General features: G+C 39.9%; 1 non-coding gene across 1 annotated transcript; it reads right to left on the bottom strand.

Moving 5' to 3' along the window:
- Window positions 1-200: 200 nt before the first annotated feature.
- Window positions 201-324, bottom strand: LOC132539178 (small Cajal body-specific RNA 8). Its single transcript, XR_009550474.1, has one exon. It is a non-coding gene; the product is annotated as a small Cajal body-specific RNA 8 (non-coding RNA).
- Between the last annotated feature and the right edge of the window lie 18,678 nt (window positions 325-19,002).

Here is a 19,002-nt window from a genome sequence, read left to right as displayed (position 1 = left end):
ACTATATAACCTAAGCTTTCCCAAGTGTGGTAGGGGCTCGACTCAGACCTGGGTCATGTATAGGGCAAAGCAAACACCCTTTCAGGTGACCTGTCTGGTCAGCCATCCATCATAGTAACATTTTTATATGTAATTTTAAAATAAAAAATTTCACTTTTCTCTTTCTTTATTTATTTATTTATTTATTTATTTATTTATTTATTTATTTTTTCTTCTGTCCATTACGATTTCTCTCAATTTGTCCTAGTCATTGAAGGGCAGTTTGTTCCAGGGAGGTGCAGTGACAGAGCAGTATTTCAGCCCAACTCATGTATCAGCTTCCCAAGCGATAATGTTTTTGATGAGAAGACAAATGTATGTCTTTTCCAAAGCCCAGTTATTTTATATAACTAGATTAAAGATACTTTGAAGTTGATATGTACCATTTCTTAAGATAACCCATGACATTTCTCTCCCCACAATAGAACTTGCTTTATTTGTTGTTGTCTTTGGAAAGAGAACTGCTTAGTTAGTGGTACCTTGTCCCTGAGATCTGTTATTGGGAGAAATAACTGGTATGCACAATGGGAACAGTAGAATCTCCTGTTCTTTGTTTGATATTAATAGACGCAGATTCACATTGCAGAATTCATTCGTGAAGTCTAGTCTAAAATGTGATAAACATCAACCACCCACATCACTGATATTTACCGAAAATAATATCATCAGTAAAATGTATTATATTCTGAAGGTTTGTATAGCCTCACGAAAAAAGAAAAAATGTTTTTGCAGCCTAAACAAGTAGTGAGAACTCTCTGTGATTTCCTGTAAAATGCATCCACAGTGAACAGAAAGTTATCCATTAACATGTTCGCACTATGAAACAAATTCTTTCAGCATAACAAAAAAAAAAACAAAAACAAAAACATTTGGTTTGACATTCTCTGAAGGCATTTGCTGAAGCACAAAAGGAAGCAAGTACAGTTGCTTAATAGAACAAAACATGTTCTCATCAAGTTTGTTTTTCTAACTTATCTTCTGTGTGTCTCTGCACCTTTTTATTTATCCACCTATCATACTGTTACATTGTTAAAATCTAAACATCCTCTTTTTCATAGACATTTAACTATTCCTGAATAGTTTTCTTTACTCTAATCCTCAAAATTTTCACATTTTAAATTGTACTTTCATGAAAACATATTATATTCCAAACTGCTAGTTCGTTTGACCACCTAGAATTTTAGGATCTAATCACTTTTCTTCAAACCTGTAATTATACAAAAAGTTATTTCATTTCTTACCTTGTTATGACAAAAATGTTATCTCCTTCCAAAAAAATGTAAGCAACTTTACAAACTGTACTCTAACTAGGTACTAATCAGTAACATCATTACTTCTTTCCATTCTTTATTTACTAAACCACATCAGGCTTTCAGGATAAAAAAAAATAGTAATACAACAATACAGATAATTTTTGGTTATTTTTTTTTTTATTTAGAAAATGGAAACATTGACTAAACCATAGGATAAGAGGGGTACAACTCCACACAGTTCCCACCACCAGAACTCTGTATCCCATTCCCTTCTCTGATAGATTACCTGTTCTTTAACCCTCTGGGAATATGGACCCAAGGTCATTGTAGGATGCAGAAAGTTGAAGGTCTGGCTTCTGTTAATTGCTTCCCTGCTGAACATGGGCATGACTGGTCCATCCATACTCCCAGCCTGCCTCTCTCTTTCCCTAGTGGGTAAGGGATCTGGGGAAGCAGAGCTCAAGGGCACATTGGTGGGGTTGTCTGTCCAGGGAAGTCTGGTTGGCATCATGCTAGCATCTGGAACCTGGTGGCTGAAAAGAGAGCTAAAATACAAAGCCAAAGAAATTGTTGACCAATCATGGATCTAAAGGCTGGAATAGTGCAGATGAAGAATTGGGGGGGGGGGGTCCTCCATTTTGTAGATAGCTAGTAGACATATTTTAGTTATATTTCAAAGGGCCTGTGACAATAATAGTTTTTTTTTCTTTCTTTGTTTTGTTTTTTTATTTGTTTGCTTGTTTTTCCCTGACCCTGAAATCTGATGTGCAGGTGGATCCAAGTTATTGTCTGGGGAGATGATGTCATGGCTGGAAGAAGGACCAGAAAGCCCAATCAGAGAAGAGAGTGACTCCCTAATATGGGAAAGGGGTATAAATATTGTTGATTGTAAACCCCATCGCTCTGATGTGATCTGGGGCCCATATTCAAGTTAGGAGCCTGTCTGACCTCTGCATCCCTGTAGATCTGAGGTTACATTCTGTGGTCATAAGTAGGAACGTTCCAAGCTACCCCAATATCAGGACCCATCTTCCTCATAGAGTATATTGTGCAGCCTCCCTTCAGAGGATGGAACATTCTCTACCACTGTTGATCCAAATTGAGGGCAAGGTTCCTATGGGGGCCCACAAAGGGGTCTATTGTGTTGTTCCTGATAGAAATGACCAGTAACAATGGAGAGAGTGGTTTATTTGAGGTCTAGGCCCATGATGTCTGTTTGGGAATCTCAGGACTTCCCGATTAGGGCCCCAGTTGATGGCCTGATAGTAACTAAAGATTCCAGCTGGTGGAATGGCCTGATAGTGACTACATCATTAAAGTATGCCAGTCTCTTGCCCTTATTCAGCTTTTTTAGTCCTTGCTTTGATAAGCTTAGCTTTGGAATGAGTGACACACGGAGAGGAGAGAAATTGGTCTATAGCTGGCGGCCAGTGTTGGGTCTTTCTTTGGTTTCAAAACTGCTATTATCTTCGCATGACACCAAATTTTGGGCATAGATTCAGATTCCAAGATGTGGGACAGGAATGAAGTGAGCCACTTCTTTGCCGCGGGGCCCAAGTTAAGAATGAGTTCTGGGGTGATGTTATCATAGCCAGCAGCCATTCCTGGTTTAACCCTCTTCAAAGCGTCTTCCAGTTCAGACAGTGTAAAGGGAGAGAGTTTTGGAGATGGACAAGATAACCGGAAGTGGGATGACCACTCATGGGAAATTTCTCTTTTCCAGACTGGGTCGATCTTAGCACGTCCAACTTGAGTTAGGTGACTGGCCACTGAGTTTGGAGATACAGGAGGATGGGAGACGGGAGGGGGTTGGCTACCGGCACCCAGACTATGAAGAAGCTTCCAGGCCTTCCTACTTGAGTGGGTGAAGTTCAGACTTTCCGTGAGTTGTTGCCAGCGGGCGTGGCGTGCAGCATCCAGGGAGGCAATGAGATGGTCAGCCACATCTGGGTCGCCCGACTCATCATACTGCTTTAGTAGTTGCTCGCATTCAGCATCAAGACAAGGCGTATAGTTAGCATGTATCCCACGAGGAATGGCTTGGGAAGCTGCTTTGAAGATGGCTTGGCAGAAGCGCCTGTAGGAATCTTTAGAGGGAATAGAGTTAATTGGAATTGCAGGAATAGATTTGTTGGTTAGATCGCTGAACAGACGCCAGTTTGCTTTCCTAAAGTCCCATCTTAGTTTCTCCAAGCACAGAATCAGTGGGAGCTGGAGACCAATGTGGATGACCAATTTCTCTCCTCTCCGTGTGTTACAAACTCCTTGAGAGGCTGCTTCTGTCACGTATTTCTCCTCTTACAGAGAAATTCCTATCACCCATCCAAGCTGGTTTCTGCCCAGGAAGATCTACCTGCGAACAAGCCCTGGCCCTCTCAACTTACATTGAAAATGGATTCCAGAAGAATTTAAAGACGGGTGCTGTCTTTGTTGATCTCACAGCAGCCTATGACACGGTCTGGCACCGTGGTCTCCTAGTCAAGATCTCAAGATGCCTGCCTCCATGGGTGGCCAACACTATATCGTTTCTTCTCCAAAACAGAAGATTCCGGGTGCATCCGGGTGACAAGTCTAGCAGATGGAGACTTGTCTCAAGTGGCCTCCCCCAGGGCTCTGTTCTGGCTCCTACGCTATTTAATATTTACATCAATGACCTCCCAGAAACTTCTTCAAGGAAGTTCATCTACGCCGATGACATCTGCTGTGCAACTAAGGCATCCAAGTTCGACATCCTCGAGGAAACACTCACAAAAGACATGTCTCTGATATCTGATTACTGTAAAAAATGGCGACTAATCCCTAGCACTGCAAAAACGGTATCATCTGTTTTCCATCTACACCATGCCTCAGCCTCGCGTGAGCTTAATGTGCAGCTTGGCGATAAGAGAATCCGGCATGAAGCCCAGCCAGCCTATCTTGGCGTTACTCTCGATCGCACTCTGTCATTTCACGAACATCTCATAAAAACTGCAGCAAAGGTGGGCGCGAGGAATAACATCATTGCAAGACTGGCCAGCTCTTCATGGGGCGCGAGCACTTCCACACTACGATCATCATCTCTGGCATTATGCTATTCCACTGCAGAATACTGTGCCCCAGTATGGTTCCGTAGCCCCCATGTCCACATGTCCACTTGGTCAATTCCAAATTATATTCCTCCATGAGGATAATTTCTGGAACCATCCGTTCCACCCTGGTCCCATGGCTGCCAGTTCTTAGCAACATTGCCCCGCCAGATATTCGTCGGGATGCGGCATCATCTAAGTTCATTTCCCACGTCTACGCTCGACCAGACCTGCCAATATACGCAGATATCTTCGCCCACCCTGTCCAACGCTTGACGTCTCGTCACCCAATCTGGTCCCCTATGCCTACACTGAACTTCTCTGTTCCAGACACTTGGAAACAGAGTTGGCAGTCAGCTGAGGTAAAAAAACAAACACCTCATCACAGACCCCTGCAAGCGTCAACCCGGCTTTGACCTAGCACGTTATGATTGGGCCCTCATCAATCGCTATCGAACAGGCCATGGCCGGTGCGCCGCTATGTTCCATCGCTGGGGAGCCAGAGATGACCCGAACTGCCCCTGCGGCTACAGACAGACTATGACCCACATAGTCAAGGACTGCCACCTCTCCAGATTCAAAGGAAGACTCAAAACTTTACATCAGGCTCAACCTGACGCTGTTGACTGACTACGGAAGAAGGGCAAACGCTAGAAGAAGAAGGAATGAGTGAGAGAACTGTAATAGGAAGTAAGTGAGGGGGGTATCTAAGTCTAAGTAGACACTGTTTCATTATGAACTTGATACTGACTCACTAGAGACTATTGTGTATTTTTGCTTTCAGGTATATATTTTGCCCTAATTTATGGATACATGTGAACATATGCTTTATTTCACGGCACCTGGTCTATATCTAGGTTTTCGGACTTTGTTAGGAAGTGAACCTCCTGGAATGGAATTAGAGAATACTATGAAAGGAATTAGAGAATACTATGCAGTCCTTGCTTTGATGAGGGAGAATTTTTCTTAGAAGCAAGACTTCCTTCCTTTAGCTGGTAATTGTCTCGCCTGGGTAACCATATTGTACATGTTTCATTGAGTTTGACTTGTTTCTGTCAATGTGTGATTTTATAAATGTATACATTAAATTGTCTTTTCAGTTTTCTGGCACAGTCAGCAAAAGTTATCCTCAGTCAAAGAAACTGGAAGTATTTATATGATGCAAGGGTTGGACTTCTTCCATAGTCAATTATCTGAAACAAAGAATGTCATCATTTCAGCATCCTTGAGTTTAATTGTTATACTACATTCTGATCTATTTTCTTCTTCATGACATATCAGAAGATGAATAAAGGAACTAGATTTTAACAGTTCCACAAGAGATTAAACAGGAGGAAAAACAAAGATTAACTCCTCTTTTGCCAAATAACTAATTTCATAGTAATATTTTCATTGGACTTCAATTTATATATTTACACTAGATATATCCTTTATCTATTAATTTTTTATTTTCTGCACAGTGCATAGTGTAATCACCACAGCTGTAGTTAAATGAAGATTGTTTTCCAAAATCAGTATCTGAAACTAATTTCTTTAGTGGGGCAGTGCTCTGAGGAAGTGGAGCTTGTCAGCGGGGAAGCAATTACAGAAAGGAGACCTTCCACCTATTCCACTCCATAAGGACCCTGGGTCCATACTCCCAGAATGATTAAAACATAGGAAAGCTATCAGGGGAAGGAATGGGATACAGAATTCTGGTGGTGGGAATTGTGTGGAGTTGTATCCCTCTTATCCTATGGTTTTTGTCTATTTTCTTTTAATATATCTTTTTAAAAATATAACTCATTTATTTAAGGGATAGGTAGTAAATATAGGTGTTTAATCTTTAATCTGAGCCTAAGGCAGATCATGTTTATCAGAAAAAAATAAGAAGGGAAAAATTCTCTGTGAAATTAGCAACTAAATACAAACTACTAATCTAAATTGTGTATGACTGTTGTCAAGATCAAAGCAGAATCTGGCAAGAAATAATTATACAATTCAACTGTTGTAATGACGGAGAATAAAATGAATTATAGAAATCTTCTGCAGTGTGTTTCTATCCTATGTAGAGACCTTGTATATTTTGTATTATAGAATATCCCAAAGATGCCATTTGGCTATGCTGGTTTTCTGTGGGGAATTATCTTCCTGGGAGCTCCTTTCTACACTGGCATCTCAAGTTGGGACCCCACCAACCCCACATCATTTAGATGGAATAAATGTGGACACCATACTAGTACTTAGTATTCATTTAATTCTTTGGCTGTAAGGTGACATTTTACATTTAGAGCTTATGGAAAATAAATCCTTTCTTAGCCCTGTATTGAGTCAGTGGACAAAGTTGTTCTCATCCTCTTTCATGGAATGGCCACTTCTTACAAATTCCAGTCCCTAGAAGGTGATTCCACTTTATCTTACTATTTCAGCATGATTGAAGGTCACAGTTTCTCTCCTATTTAGCATTACAAATGACCAGGATGTCTGTCTTAGCCTTAGAACTCTATTACAACTTCATCACTTAGACTGAGTGCTCAGAATAAGTATATCCACTTTATTTTTGGAAATTACACGTCCGTCCTTGGCTTTTGGTTTAACTAAGTCTATGGCAGTGTGGGAGAGACCCACAGAAAAGAACAGGACACCACCAAAGGACTGTGACCCATCCCTCCCGCCCACTCCCACCCCCCACTGGCCCAGGAAGCTGCATGCCTACCCCTCACCACTGGGTTTTTACTTTGGTGCCCTACTTACAATTTGATCAGGTCCTGCTTTTAGTTTCCCTTTCAGATCTTCTTAGCTTCTGTTGATGAGTGGGATCATCCCATACTCATCTTTATCTTTCTGACTTAGTTCACTTAACATATTTCCTTCTAGCTCTGTCCAAGACGGGTCAGAGAAGGTGGGTTCATTGTTTTTGATAGCTGCATAGTATTCCATTGTGTATATATACCACAGCTTTCTCAGCCACTCATCTGTTGTTGGGCACCTGGGTTGCTTCCAGGTTTTGGCTATTATGAATTGTGCTGCTATGAACATAGGAGTACACACCTCTTTTTGGTTGGGTGTTATGGAGTCCGTGGGGTATAACCCCAGGAGAGGAATTACTGGATCATATGGAAGGTCCATGTCTAGCCTTCTGAGAGTTTTCCAGACTGCTCTCCACAGAGGCTGTACCAATTTACATTCCCACCAGCAATGTAAAAGGGTTCCTCTGTCCCCACATCCTCTCCAGCATTTGTTGCTGCTGTCCTTTTTGATGTATGCCATTCTTACAGGAGTGAGGTGGTATCTTAGTGTTGTCTTAATTTGCATTTCTCTGACAATCAGTGACCTAGAACACTCCTAGCAAAATGTAGACATATAAATCAGTAGTTAATTAATATGAGAGGGGGAAAATCGATTGTATATCTCAAAGTTTCTCAAAAGACAAACTGAATCTTTTTAATATATAGGCTGTGTATTTGATATGTGGACTCTCTCAAAAGCCTAGACCAAGTAGATTAGAAGCATCCAATAGCACAGCTATATACAAGATACTGGATACTGTACAACAAACCATAACAAAGGGACTTTTCAAAGTTAACCCAATTAATAAATAATGTGATGATAACATTAACTATCGATTGTCTTTTTGAACCCTAAGACAGCAGGAACCTCACATCTCCACTATAGAGCCCCTACTTCCCCCAGTCCTGGAACCCTTGGATAAGGCCCACTTTCCCGTATGCATCTCCCAATCCAAACCAAATAATAATGCATCCGCTGATCACAACCTAACCAATGCAATGATTGCCACCTCAACATGCTTCACCTCAGACTGTATCCAGAGACTTCACGTGTGGAATGACAACCCTTCAGCTTCATTACTCGGGTGAGACCTTTCCTTTTATAGTACACTCTAATCTCATCTCAGGTAGTTCACTTTCTAACAAAGTCCCATAACCTAGATATACACCAGTTTCTGTGAGAGAGAGCTTATGTGCACACGTATCCATAAACTACTGCAAAATATATACCTGAAAGCAGAAGTACACTAGAGTTTGCAGTGAGTATCCCCCTAACACTTCCTCTCCACTATTCCAAGCTTGGGATCCATGATTGCTCAACAAATTGTTTGGCTTCATATGTTAACTCTCTTTTCAATCACCAGGTTCCAGATGCCACCAGGATGCTGGCCAGGCTTCCTTGGATTGAAGACCCCACCAATGTGTCCTGGAGCTCAGCTTCCCCAGAGGCACACCTTACTAGGGAAAGAGAGAGGCAGACTGGGAGTATGGACCGACCAGTCAACGCCCATGTTCAGCGGGGAAGCAATTACAGAAGCCAGACCTTCTACCTTCTGCAACCCTCAACGACCCTGGGTCCATGCTCCCAGAGGGCTAGAGAATGGGAAAGCTATCATGGGAGGGGGTGGGTTATGGGAATTAGGTGGTGGGAATTGTGTGGAGTTGTACCCCTCCTACCTTATGTTTTTGTTCATTAATCCTTTCTTAATAAAAAATTTTTTTTAAAAAAAAGAAAAGAACAGGACAGAAAGAGGAACACTGAGCATCCACTCTGTACCCGTCCCTAAGCTAGGTTTCCTGAGATGCTGTACTTCCAATCATGATTCCTTCAGGAGACCCTGCAGTGTTTGAAACTATTTTGTCAGCCCTAAAAGCAGTATCTTCTTCATTGATTTCTCAAAATCCCACTTTTCTGTATAAATCATGGAAGGTCCATGTCTAGCCTTGTGAGAGTTCTCCAGACTGCTCTACACAGAGATTGGACCAATTTACATTCCCACCAGCAGTGCAGGAGGGTTCCTTTGTCCCCACAGCCTCTCCAGCACTTGTTGCTGCTGTCCTTTTTGATGTATAACATTCTCACAGGGATGAGGTGGTATCTTAATGTTGTCTTTATTTGCATTTCTCTTACAATCAGTGACCTGTATCAGTTGCTCATGTGCTTGTTAGCGTTTTGAATCTTTTCTGTTGTGAATGTTCTGTTCATATTCTCTGCCCATTTTTGAATGGGGTCATTTGCATTTCTGTTGCTAAGTTTGCTGAGCTCTTTGTATATTTTGGTGATTAGTCAGTCTCTTGTCTGATGTATATCATGTGAAGATCTCCTATTCTGTGAGGGGTATCTTTGTTTGCATGATAGTTTCTTTGGCTGTCAAAAAGCTTTTCAATTTGATGTAGTCCCATTGATTTTAAAACAGTCCCACTGTTTTAGTCTTCCTTGCTTGTATCATCAAAGATGTCCTTGAGGTTTAGGTGGGAAAGTGTTCCACCAATGTTTTCCTTTAAGTATTTGATAGTTTCTATCTAATATCCAGGTCCTTGCTCCATTTTGAGTTGATTTTTGTTTCTGGTGAGATAAAGTGGTTCAGTTTCATTCCTCTGCATGTTTCCACCCTGTTTTCCCAGCACCATTTATTGAAGAGAGCCTCCTTCTTCCATTTAATATTTTGGGGCCCCTTATCAAAGATTCATAGAAAACCTTTGACAAAATCCAACACCCATCCATGCTTAAAACACTACAAAGATGGTAATATATGTGAAATTTCTCAAAATAGTGGAGGCCATATATAGCAGATTTACAGCCAGCATCATACTCAACAGACAGAAGCTGAAAGCATTCCCCTTCAGAACAGGGATTAGACAGGGCTGTCCATTATCACCATTACTCTTCAACATAGTATTAGAAGTTCTTGCCATAGCAATCAGGCAAGAGAAAGAAATCAAAGTAATACAGATTGAAGTCAAGCTCTCACCATTTGCTAATGATATTATAGTATACATAGAAAAACCTAAAGAATCCAGCAGAAAACTACTGGAAGTTATTAGGCAATATAGCAAGGTGTCAGGCTACAAAATTAATGTACAAAAATCAGTGGCATTTCTTTATGCAAACAATAAATCCAAAGAAGAAGATATCCAGAAATCACGCCCATTCACTGTTGCAGCAAAATCAATAAAATACCAAGGAATAAACCTGACCAAAGAAGTGAAAGATTTGTATACTGAAAACTATGTCACTATTCAAGGAAATAGAAAATGATACCAAGAAATGGAAGGACATCCCATGATCATGGATTGGAAGAATTAATATCATCAAAATGAATATTCTCCCCAGAGTCATATACAGATTTGACACTATACCCATCAAAGTTTCACCAAGATTCTTTAAGAGAATAGAACAAAAACTACAACCATTTTTCTGGAACCAGAAAACACCTGTAATAGCCAAAACAATCTTGAGGAAAAGAAACAGAAATGGAGACATCACACTCCCAGATATCAAACTATATTATAAGGCCATCATCATTATGAGGCCAGCCTGGTACTGGAACAAAAATAGGCACACAGACCAGTGGAACAAAATTGAAAGCCCAGAACTAAACCCCCACACCTATGTACATCTAATCTTTGATAAGGATTAGGACTACTTTGAGAACCCACCAAATCACTGGTGAGGAGCCTAAGGAGAGATTCCTGGGGCTAAACAGTCTAGCAGTTTGCTGGTTCAGGCACCACCTCCAATATGTTTCATCAGCAAAAAGACTGCTGAGGGGAGGAGAGGACTCCCCTAAGGCTCACCAAATGCAACTGTGAGTCTCCATTGCTACTGCTCCTACTGGAGCAGCATTCAGAAAGCCTGATCCTGAAATTGGGGTGGGGGGCAGAGAATTGGCCTGGAAACTCAGGAGAAGATCTACACCCCAATGAACTGGAGGGGGGTATATAATGGGAACTTTTCCACATCGTTCTCTTGATTAACTGGGAAACATGGTGATTAATTGCCACAGAACCCACAGAGTATAAATGGGATTTATTTGGAAACTCACAGAGCCAAGTAGTGTTTCCCACCTTGGTTTTGGCTGTCAGCAGAGCAGCTGAATTGAGCTTGGGCCTTTGGATCCTTGGGCATTGTGAGTCTCTGAATAATCACTGTGCAACCCCACCCTAATTTATCTCTTGATCAGGATATAGTGCAACCCCACCCTAATTTATCTCTTGATCACCCTAACTTATCCCTTGATCAATTTATAGCTTGTTTATAGTTAAAAAGCCCTCAGGCTCCTATAGCCAACAGGGAAGAAAAAGAACAAAAGAGGCTTTAACAGCCACTGTGTTTCAACTCAGGGGTTGAGATAACATTAACAACTGTCAATTTTAATTAACAGTTGTTAAATTAACAGCTGTTAAATTAACAACTGTTAATTTCCATTACTGTGAACTCTTTAAGTAACTTACTTAGTCAAAAGTCAACCCCTGCAAGAGTTATCAATAGATTGAAAGGTAAAAAGAGAGGAACCTCATAACAGACTATATATACAATGGTTAAAATAAGAAGAAGCATTGGAGAAATGAACCAGGACACAAACCCAGCTAAAAGCCCCCAATGGTAGAAGCACATAAGAATGAGGTCAACATCCAAACACTAATTGAGGAATTAGTTATAGGAGTGAGGAAAGAGTTTGAAAGTAAAGTCATTAGAAATGCAGAAATAACATATGAGACCTTGAAGGAAAACACTATCTCCTGGTAATTAGAGAGTTGAAAGCTGAAATAGCTGAACGAAGAGCACAACTAACTGAACAACTAATACAGTATTACAACAGGGTAAGAAAAATGGTTGAGATGTAAATTAGTCCAACCCCAGTGGAGAACAGTCTGGAGAACTCTCAGAAGGCTAGAAATGGACCTACCTTATGACTCTTCTATTCCCCTCCTGGGGATATATCCTAAGGCACCAAACACAACCATAGAAAAAGTTTGTATATACTTATGTTCATAGCAGCACAATTTGTAATACTCAAAAGCATGAAGCAACCCAGATGTTCAATAATAGATGAGTGACTGGGCAAGTTGTGATATATACAAGCTAATAAAAATGGTGACTTCACCATTTTCAGCCCATCTTGGATGGAGCTTCAAGAAATAATGTTAAGTGAAATAAGTCAGAAACAGAAGAATGAATATGGGATGATCTCACTCTCAGGCAGAAGTTGAAAAACAAGATCAGAAGAGAAAATACAAGAACAACCTGAACTGGAGTTGGTGTATTGCAAAAAGGACCTAGTGAAAGTTGTATTGATATGTGGAAAACTGGGAAATGTTATGTATGTACAACTATTGTATTTACTGTCAACTGCACAACATCCCCTAATAAAGGGGGAAAAAAGAAAATAATGTAAAACTATGAAGAAGACATACCATTAAGTTAAGCAATTGGTGATTATTGGAATCACAGCAGGTGAAGAGAGGAAGCAAGGAGCTAGAAGATTTTAAAACATATAATGGGTGAGAATTTCCCATTGCTCAGAAAGGACTAGAACATTCAGGTTCATGTTAACTGGGCAGTAGCACAGAGGATTATGCACACATAGAATGAAGCTTAAGGACCAGCATAAGGATCCTGGTTTGAGCCTTGGATCCCCACCTGCAGGGGGATTGCTTCACAAGTAGTGAAGCAGGTCTGTAGGTGTCTTTCTCTCCCCCTCTCTGTCTTCATATACTCTCTCCATTTCTCTCTGTCCTGTCCAGCAACAACAATAGTAGTGACAGCAACAGGGCAACAAAAATGGGAGACATGGCCTCCAGGAGCAGTGGATTCATGAAATTTGTGTGTCATTCCAAGATTTCAATCTACAATGTTCTTCTGCAAAATACACTCAAGAACATGGTGCTATATCTTAGAAAAAGCAATAATTTTTCATTTGTTTTATCATTTTTTAAACTGCTCAACTCTGGCTTATGGTGCTGTCAGAAACTGAACCTGGAACTTCTGATGCCTCATACAAAGGAAGATTTTTAAATCTGCAGGAGAAAAAACTAACTCCCATACTAGGTTACCTCCATCAGGCAAGGACTGATTTCTCAGCAGAAACCCCATATTCTAGGTGGTGTTGGGATGATATATTCAAAGATGGCCTCCAGGAGCAGTGGATTTGTAGTACAGGCACTGAACCCCAGCAATAACCCTAGTGACAAAAATAAAATTAAATAAATTTTTTAAAAAGTACTAAAACACCCTAAAGTATTCTGATTATAATAACCTGCCAGACCTTCAAACTGCGATTGAAATTGCTTTGTATGTCCCAGAAATGAAATATCTTGAACAAAAAAAACTAAGTCAGCTCACTATGACTGGACCTTCCTTACAAAAACCTAGTGCTGAACATGTTCAAATTGAAATCCAAGGAGCATCAGTGAAGGAAAATCTTCCTAGTATGCATATATCTGTCCATTACGTGTGCTCTATTTCATTAAAGTGAGAGTTGGCTTATGTCTGTGTCAATAGTGAGGCACAAATAGTTGCAAAATATTCAAAGCCCATAAAATAAGGAAAAAATATGATCGTCCTAATGTGATCTATGGGAGAAATTTGTTTGGAATATACAAAGAGAAGCAAAGAACATCTTTGGGAAGACTGTCAATAGTAAGGCCAACTCCATGATCCATTTTGGGGTTGGAGAGTGGCTCTTCAGGTAGAGAACATGTCCTGCTGAACAAGAGGCTTATATTTGATACTAGAAAAGCGCGCCCATGCGCGCACGTGTGCACGAGCACACACACAGACACACACACAGACACACACACAGACACACACACACACACACACACACACACACACACCATATGAGAGAGGGAGAGAGAGAGAGAGGGAGATCCATAACTTCCTATGAACTTTAAATGGGGGAGAGAGATAGAGATAGAGAGATCCATAACTTCCTAGGAGCTTTAAAGAGTAGTAAGAGCCCAAGAGGTAGCTCATTGTATAGAGAATAAACCTTGCCATGCATGATATCCTAGGGTAGAGCCATATACCACATTGGAGCCACATGGACAACACCAGGGAACTCCATGAATGATGGAATGGTGCTTTGGGCCTCTTTTTCTCTCCTTGTCTTTCCTTTCTCTCACTCTCCAAGAAATAAATAGTAGCCAGGGGTGCTACTTGGCAGTATTGGTTATGAGCAATTCCCTAGGTTCACTCTCCAGTAACACACACTTAAATTAATGATCCTTTTGACAGGTCAGTCTTGTCCTGATTATTTCAGTGCTTCTCCAGTGACCCCAAATATAATGTGGCTACTTTACTGAGAGTGGAATCTTATAAGTCAAAAGGTGAATTCAAGTGTATTATGTAAGTAATTCATTGAAAGAGAACAAGAGTATTTAAACCAAATTTTATTGACAATATGCTAAATATAATAATAATAATTGTTTTTATAACAACAATAATAATATTTTAATATAATTTTTGGTAATAATCTGCTAATGTGAAGAATAGGATTCTTTTTGGAAGAAGTAATATTTTGTTTAATTGGAGCTCAGTGTCTTTCTAATCAAAATATATTGAAAATGTTCATCTCCTAATGCTAACTTATAATTATTTTTTTACATATTTCATCTTTAAAATGTTACCTATATGCAGATATTTGGTGCTAGATGCTGATATCATTCAATATACATATGGTTTTAATTGAGCACATTCATCGATTTGAAGGCATCTATAGAATTCTATTAGATTTCTACTCGTTGTTTTAGCATGCTGTTATATTGCATATCAATCAGTTTCAATTGAAGGTTAGGTGAAAAAAAACTCAGTTATATATTTAAGTGGATTCTGAAGTATAAAAAATCCCTTTGCACTTTCACTGAGATAAAAAAAAAAAATGCTGTTGAAGCTATTCTCTGAGTTCAAAAAATATCCCATGCAAATCTGTATGGGAATGAAGATCTCACTTCTTGTTTTAACTTTCAACAGAACTAGAAATGTGTCAAACAGCTTGATATCACTTGTGATTCAATGCAGTGTTTATTGCTGAAATAACTTTACTGCAGTATTTTTCACATGTAAACATTGCTTTGTCTTACAATTTAGTTAAGAAACATGGTGAAGTATGATGGGTCACATTAGCATGTTGATTAATATTTTATATTTATTTATTTATTTTCCCTTTTCTTGCCCTTGTTGTTTTTTATTATTGTTGTAGTTGTTGCTATTGATGTCGTCATTAGATAGGACAGAGAGAAATGGAGAGAGGAGGGGAAGACAGAGAGGGGGAAAGAAAGATAGACACCTGCAGACCTGCTTCACTGCCTGTGAAGCTACTTCCCTGCAGGTGGGGAACAGGGCTAGAACCAGGATCCTTATGCTGGTCCTTGCTTTGCGCCACATGTGCTTAACCGCTGCACTACTGCCGACTCCCATGTAGATTATTTTTAATGTTGAGCTCAGTTGAGGCCCTAAGACTTCATAAAAGACTATACCACATTTTTAATTAATAGAATGAAAGCTTAGAATTAGCACTGTTACTAGAAATTGCTTTTCTATTAGACAAATTTGTCTTTGTGACAGGGCAAACATCCAATCACACAGCATCTGGTCTTAGTCACATGTGCCTCTTTCTCTTCATCATGAGTTCCCTCCTCTTCCTTGAAACTTCAGATCTCTATCCCACTCCCTAGCTCTGTGTCTTTGGAATGCATGTTTCTGTATAGACTCTATGAATATGCATAATTTGTCTTTTTCTCCTGATAACCTACCTTGTGTTGGCTTGATTATTTGACCAGCTAGATAATTTTCTTTCTTCTCCCTGGAATTCCAAAGATCAGAATTTGACAATAAAATTTCATAGTATGGAACCATCATTTTGCTGGTAAACGTGGTAGGGCAAATCAGTATATTCAAAAATTTCTGCCCCCCCCCCAAAAAAAAACAGAGAACTGACAATGGCTGGATTTCACTATGAACACTACCCATCAATAATATATGATAGATTCAAAATATTTTAATATTACCATGAATTACCAACAACAAGATCTAAATACATCCCCACAAGGCTCTTACATCTTTCACACCATCACTTGTGATATATCTTAGTAGAGTTCAGTTCAGGAGTTTTTATTGGGCTTTTAAGATAGTTTGGTCTGTAGTTATTCTTTGAGGATTATTAAGCCAATTCTCCAGTCACTTCAAATTTTGCATCTATCTTTTAATAAGCAATGGCAATCAAAGAGTATCTGTAGCATCTGTTGATTGACTAAGAGCCAAGGGAAGCCCCTCAAATGCATTTGCCGTGTTTTTTATTTATCACTCCCCATGTTACAAATTCTTGAGCAACTCTTCTAGCAGAAAGGTTAGCAGTCTTAAACAAGTTCTGTTTGTTTGTTTGAAAAATCTGGTCATATTTCTTCAGCTGCTGCTGCTGAAACCATCTAAATGTGATTTAATTAGCTCACCACAGGCAAACAGCTTTCCTGGCTTGACTAACAAATGAGCCACTCATTAACTGGCTTTCCAGAGTTCTAGAAAGATCAGCTGGGTTCTCAGTAGCAATCACATCACAGATAAGCTTTTCCATCTACCCTACTTCATTTATTATTTTGCTTTTTGTGTGAAAATTCTGCTCTGATGAGGTAACAGTGAAATTAGGAAGACTTTGAATGTTTTCCATCTTTAAGGATGTCTTGGGGATCTGCGAGTATAATCTAAACCTTTCACTCAAAGAATCCTTCTTATAAATGAAGAAAAATTATTAGATGGCTATTCTTATGTGTGGAATAAAAAAGAATAGACCAGTAAAGTTGCAAAATTGGCAGCCAAACAGTCTGTCAAAATCTGAAAATTATGGTGGCTATGGAGGTTAGAGCACAGTACCTTGGTGGTAGGCATGGAAACTAGCACCTTTTGGAAAGGAATTATATCTCTGTAATATTAAAATATTGTAAAACTACAATGAATTACTAATATTTTTATTTTATTAGTGGCTCAATAATGACCAGCAAGATTGTGGGATAAGAGAGGTACAATGCCACACAATCCCACAATCAAGAGTTTCACATCCCGTCCCCTCCACTGGAAGCTACCCTATTCTTTATTCCTCTGGGAGTGTGTGCCAAGGATCTTATATATATATATATATTCCCTTTTGTTGCCCTTGTTGTTTTATTGTTGTAGTTATTGTTGATGTCTTTGTTGTTGGATAGGACAGAGAGAAATGGAGAGAGGAGGGGAAGACAGAGAGGAAGAGAGAAAGATAGACACCTGCAGACCTGCTTCAACGCCTGTGAAGCGACTCCCCTGCAGGTGGGGAGCCGGGGGCTTAAACCAGGATCCTTCCGCTGGTCCTTGCGCTTTGCGCCATGTGCGCTTAACCTACTGCGCTACCACCCGATCCCACCAAGGATCTTTATGGGGTACAGAAGGTGGGAAGTTTGGCTTCTGTAAAAAGAATGATGGTGGGGGAGGAAAAAAATGGCAATTTGGAGTCGGGCTGTAGCGCATAAGGATCCCGCATAAGGATCCTGGTTCAAGCCCTGGCTCCCCACCTGCAGGGGTGTCGCTTCACAAGTCTGAATTTTCTAATATAGAATGTCTTTCAGAGTTTGTTTCTTTCTGACATACCTTCATTCAAAGGATAGAGAAACTGATGAAAAAACTCTTTTATGCCAGGATTATTGCTGGAGCTCAGTGTTCACACTATGAATCCACTACTCCAAATGGCCATTTTTTTCCTCTCCCACCCTCATTCTTTTTAAAATTGACAGGACAGGGAAATTTAGAGGGGAGGGGAGATACAGAGGGAGAGAGAAAGAGGGATACCTATAGACCTGCTTCACGGCTTGTGAAACATCCTGCTGCAGGTGGGGACTTGAATGGGGGTCCTTGGGTATGGTGATTCGTGGGCTTAAAACCAGGTTTCCCACTGCCCACCCTCTCCACCCCCCATGAAATCGCTTGATGGGGAAGGGAGCAAAGACTGCTATTATCAGAGGACACAAATAGTAATAGGATCAGTTTAAAACTCAACCCTACCACCAAGTTTGAGTGTCTTTCTATCAAGACCCCAAATGACATACATGCCATTGAAGACCTTTCAAATCTTGCTTACTTTTTAAAGCTTTGTTATGCTCATGTACCCTCCCCAAGAACTCTCTTCAGGCCACACTAGATAGCTAAGATTGTATTAACACAAATATACCACATAAATTGAAATAACTGAAAGTAGTACTAACTATGATAACCTGAAATACAAAAATTTTAGGAGTGAATCCAAGTACCCATGGACATTATTGAGTAGCTTGTTGACAGTTTTGAAAACAGTCAAGTGTAAATTAAAAAAAAAGACATAGATACATATTGATAAAGATATCTATAGCTTAGGAAGCCAAGCATGGTGCACCTGGTTAATCATACACCATCTGACCCCCATAGTGCAAAGCTCAAGGACCTATGCAAAGATCTGGCTTCTACCCCCTGCTCTCCACCTACAGGGGGAACGGTTCACAAGCAGGTCTGCAGGTATCTTTTTCTCTTCTTCTCTACTTCCCTTCCCTCTCTATTTCTCTCTGTCCTATAAAAAAAATGGCCGCTAGGAGCAATGGATTGATAGTGCCAGCACCAAGCCCCAACAATAACCCTGGAGGCAAAAAAAAAAAAAAGATATCTCTAGCTTATATACAGAATGTTTTCTTGTAACTACAGAGTCAGTACTGTTCAGATACTAACTTTCCTCAAACTTACATACACATTTAACAAAATGTCATTCAAAACCACAACAGAATTTTTGGCAGGAATAACAGATTTTGTAGAAATAAACCATTTGACAGAAGTAGACTATAAAGTATAAGGTACAGCAACAGAAATAGAACAGTTGAAAAAAA

The sequence above is a fragment of the Erinaceus europaeus genome, chromosome 6 (genome assembly GCF_950295315.1).
Source record: "Erinaceus europaeus chromosome 6, mEriEur2.1, whole genome shotgun sequence".
Lineage (NCBI taxonomy): Eukaryota > Metazoa > Chordata > Mammalia > Eulipotyphla > Erinaceidae > Erinaceus > Erinaceus europaeus.
This window is presented reverse-complemented; position numbering and strand designations above follow the sequence as displayed.